Source organism: Henckelia pumila, chromosome 3, assembly GCF_033568475.1.
Source record: "Henckelia pumila isolate YLH828 chromosome 3, ASM3356847v2, whole genome shotgun sequence".
Taxonomy (NCBI): Eukaryota; Viridiplantae; Streptophyta; class Magnoliopsida; order Lamiales; family Gesneriaceae; genus Henckelia; species Henckelia pumila.
Genome location: NC_133122.1, coordinates 2,514,741 through 2,519,668, shown reverse-complemented (window position 1 = coordinate 2,519,668; position 4,928 = coordinate 2,514,741). Strand labels below are relative to the sequence as shown.

At 40.4% G+C, this 4,928-nt stretch overlaps 1 non-coding gene across 1 annotated transcript; it reads right to left on the bottom strand.

Moving 5' to 3' along the window:
* Nucleotides 1–2,214: 2,214 nt before the first annotated feature.
* LOC140894146 (small nucleolar RNA R71) lies at nucleotides 2,215–2,321 on the bottom strand. The gene has a single exon (XR_012153694.1). It is a non-coding gene; the product is annotated as a small nucleolar RNA R71 (small nucleolar RNA).
* Nucleotides 2,322–4,928: the final 2,607 nt, after the last annotated feature.

Below are 4,928 nucleotides of genomic sequence, written 5' to 3'. Positions count from 1 at the left end.
ATCAGTGATACCTAGGGAATCATGGGGCGATGTTGCTAGGCGCTCTTACCATGATTCGATGGGCAAGTCGGAAATTGTTGTTCCGAGTCACAAGGAGTTGTGAGCCCACGGCTAGCTATATCCCTGAACCATTGAGGGTCACACAGTGTAATGGATTTTTAATCCCCGTTGAGATAGTTAAATTTAAAGAGTTAAATTTAATGAACAAAGAAGTTGGACTTCTTAATTAAGAGTAGAGGAGTAAGATTTCCTAAAATGACATAGGGATGGGCATTTTTGGAAATCACTGAATTCGGATTCAGAAAAATTTATCTTGACTTTAAAAGGTGCAGAAATGGTTTCTGTGCACATTGGTGAAATCGGTTTATCAATCGGAGTCATGATGAATTTTATATTAATTTCTGAACATGCGGGCTTTGCTTGTCGGGCTTGAACTTATGACTAATGGGCCCTAAGCTGTTAGTGGCCTACATTATAAATAAGTTATTGCAGTACAGAAATTAAATACAACAGGTCACAAATTTTCGAAAAACCTAGTTATTTTCTCTCAGTAGTGGCCGCCCCCTTCCCCCTCTGCTCGGAAAATCCAGTCTGTGAATTTTGAATTGCAGTCTGGTTTAACGGATCAAATTCGTTAATCTCTTCGTAGAAACTTCTGATAGATTTTCTAGTGCAATCTATCAGAGGGATTAAATATCCGTTCGTGGACCTGATTGAAGAACAGTTCGTTCATCAGTTCCAGGGATATACAACAAGAGCAGAGCAATCTGTTGGTGTCCAAAATCTCGATTCGAGATTAAAGGTAAAAATTTATAATTGTTATTTAATTTTTACACACACAATTTAATCGTAAAAGTTTTGATACCCAATATGGAATCGTTCCATATAAAATTTTTAAACTTCCGCTGCACCGGGTATCAATACTGATTGATCTGATCGCCGAGTTCTACAACACATCTTAGGATTTCATTATACAATCGAATGCTAAATTGGAATTCAAATCCGTAATTGTTTGAATTATCTGATTTGTGAAGCAACTACAATTAATAATCATCCGCTTGTGAGTTTATTAAATTGTAGGAATAACAATTGACTAGGCTAAATACATCCGCTTGTGTATGTGTTGTCTAGGTTTATCAGTTTTGCTAGTTTGAATGCTACCGTGGATTTAAATCTGATCGTTTGTATTGGGTTAATTTATTGGATAAGGGTTAACTTAGAACGCTTGTGTCTAGTTAACTAAAATTAAGGTGAAACATGAATTAAATTTCCAATGGTGAATATTTGATAGGATTAATTATTTTCAGGTGATCAATGATTGAATGAATAATATCAAGGGTGTAGTCGACCGATACCAAGTCTTGTTTCTTATTGATTTGTTTAGTTTAATTTTTAATCTTGCTTGACAGTTATAGAATTTTATTATAAATTGTTTTTGAATTTTTAGTGGTTAATCTCAATTCAAAATTCCCTTTTTAATTTTAAAGAACACTTTTAAATTTCCCTTTTCTCGTGGGAACGATCCCTACTCATACTAATGCATGTTTTTATTTATCTGATTGAGTCGGGTAATTTGGGCGTGACATGATAAGCGCTACCAAATTTTGGCGCCGCTGCCAGGGATTGGTGTTAAATTTATTTTGTTCTTGTTTTTTTTTTATTTAATTTTTATTTCTCGTATTGCTACTCTGGTTTGTTCATGCTTTCAGGTGAATCTTCGGAAAAATAAGAATTTTCATACGACCCAGAGATAGAAAGAATGTTACTTAAGCGAAGGAGAGAAGCTCGAAAAAAATTGGAAGAGGACGAAAATCAGGTTGAAGAGCCTATGGAAGAGATGGCGGCGAATGCAAATCTGAGCTTGAGACAATTGGGCACTCCTGATCCAAACCAACAGCCCTTATGCATTACTTTCCCTACTATAGAAAATAATGCTACTTTTGAATTAAAATCTGGACCGATACATTTATTGCCTGCTTTTCATGGTCTTGCAGGTAGGATCCGCACAAGCACTTGATGGAATTCCATGTCGTATGCACCAGCATGAAACCACATGGAGTGACAGAGGAGCAAATTCAACTCAGAGCCTTTCCTTTCTCTCTGAAGAGTGCTACAAAGGATTGGCTATACTATTTACCTCCTGGTTCCATCACCACCTGGAATGCAATGAAGAGGGTTTTCCTAGAGAAATATTTTTCAGCCTCAAGAGCGGCAAACATCAGGAAGGAAATTTATGGCATCAAACAGCAGATGGGAGAGTCTCTGCATGAGTATTGGGAGCGTTTCAAGAAACTATGCGCCAGCTGTCCGCAGCACCAGATAAGTGAAAATTTGTTAATTCAACACTGCTATGAAGGTTTGTTACCTCATGACAGGAGTATGCTGGATGCGGCTAGTGGAGGAGTTTTCGTGGATAAAACTTCTGTAGTGACCCTTACCCGGATCACCTACTAAACAAAACTTAGGTATGCACTTAACTTAATAAAACAGATATCAGAATAAACTTGCGAAAACCATAAATAAATACAATCCCAAGGAAAGGAATCTGTAATTTATCCAAATATTATACAACCATATCGAATAGCTGTATCAACCCAAAACAAAAGAAATAAAACCTAGACGAAGCTCCAGCTAGCCAACCACTGCCTAGCCCCTCTTGGATCCACCAGCCTCGTCCAATCGCAAACCTGCCCCATGGAATAGGGTGTCCAGAAACACAGATTACGAGACATGAACATAAAACGCTCAGCACGAGAGTATGAGTATACATGCATGCAAAGTGAACTCCCTATAAACTCGAGGTCAAGGATCACATAACAGAGACAGACCGGGCCCTGGTATGTAGCACGCTGTGTCGTCGCTTCAGGAGGTGGCTCCCATACCGTAATATAAGTGGATATGCCGGACCCAAATCGATGGAAGTCCAACCACTAACAGGATAGGGAAAAACCCTACTAACAGACATCTCGAAGGAGATAGCTCAGTATGCAAATGAATGCAGCATAAATAAATGACATATAAACCATGCAGTCACATAATACATGCATACTCAGTCAGGATATCTCGAACAGTACTTTCGTACCTCAAAACAGTGCAAGCTCTACCAACTCTAGGTCCACTCCTATAGTCTGCGCTACACTGCCAAATGATACTACTATCATTATAGTGCTCTAAAAGCCTTAACTAAGCTATTGCATACTCCTAAATATTTATAGGAAGCAAAGGCTATACCTTCGTTCGTCTTTAGCCCTTTGATGTCGATGCCTCCAGAACTTGGGCACAACTCTGCTATGACTTCCGAACGCCTCGCCGACCGCCGGGTCAAGCCTACGAAGGCTAGAACAACTCAAATAGACTAGAAAGGAGAGGGAAATACTCGGAATTGGCAATTGTAAATGAAGCCGCGGCCCTCTATTTATAGACAACGATCGGAACTTCCGATCCTCGATCGGAACGTCCGAACCTCGATCGGAACGTCCGATCTTGCTTTCAAGAAACTATGCGCCAGCTGTCCGCAGCACCAGATAAGTGAAAATTTGTTAATTCAACACTGCTATGAAGGTTTGTTACCTCATGACAGGAGTATGCTGGATGCGGCTAGTGGAGGAGTTTTCGTGGATAAAACTTCTGTAGTGACCCTTACCCGGATCACCTACTAAACAAAACTTAGGAATGCACTTAACTTAATAAAACAGATATCAGAATAAACTCGCGGAAACCATAAATAAATACAATCCCAAGGAAAGGAATCTATAATTTATCCAAATATTATACAACCATATCGAATAGCTGAATCAACCCAAAACAACAGAAATAAAACCTAGACGAAGCTCCAGCTGGCCAACCACTGCCTAGCCCCTCTTGGATCCACCAGCCTCGTCCAATCGCAAACCTGCCCCCATGGAATAGGGTGTCCAGAAACACAGATTACGAGACGTGAGCATAAAACGCTCAGCACGAGAGTATGAGTATACATGCATGCAAAGTGAACTCCCTATAAACTCGAGGTCAAGGATCAGATAACAGAGACAGACCGGGCCCTGGTATGTAGCACGCTGTGTCTTCGCTTCAGGAGGTGGCTCCCATACCATAATACAAGTGGATATGCCGGACCCAAATCGATGGAAGTCCAACCACTAATAGGATGGGGAAAAACCCTACTAACAGACATCTCGAAGGAGATAGCTCAGTATGCAAATGAATGCAACATAAATCAATGACATATAAACCATGCAGTCACATAATAATGCATACTAAATCAGGATATCTCGAACAGTACTTTCGTACCTCAAAACAGTGCAAGCTCTACCAACTCTAGGTCCACGCCTATAGTCTGCTCTACACTGCCAAATGATACTACTATCATTATAGTGCTCTAAAAGCCTTAACTAAGCTATTGCATACTCCTAAATATTTATAGGAAGCAAAAGCTATACCTTCGTTCGTCTTTAGCCCTTTGATGTCGATGCCTCCAGAACTTGGGCACAACTCGGCTATGACTTCCGAACGCCTCGCCGACCGCCGGGTAAAGCCTACGAAGGCTAGAACAACTCAAATAGACTAGAAAGGAGAGGGAAATACTCGGAATTGGCAATTGGAAATGAAGCCGCGGCCCTCTATTTATAGACAACGATCGGAACTTCCGATCCTCGATCGGAACGTCCGAACCTCGATCGGAACGTCCGATCCTGCTTTCAAGAAACTATTCGCCAGCTGTCCGCAGCACCAGATAAGTGAAAATTTGTTAATTCAACACTGCTATGAAGGTTTGTTACCTCATGACAGGAGTATGCTGGATGCGGCTAGTGGAGGAGTTTTCGTGGATAAAACTTCTGTAGTGACCCTTACCCGGATCACCTACTAAACAAAACTTAGGAATGCACTTAACTTAATAAAACAGATATCAGAATAAACTTGCGGAAACCATA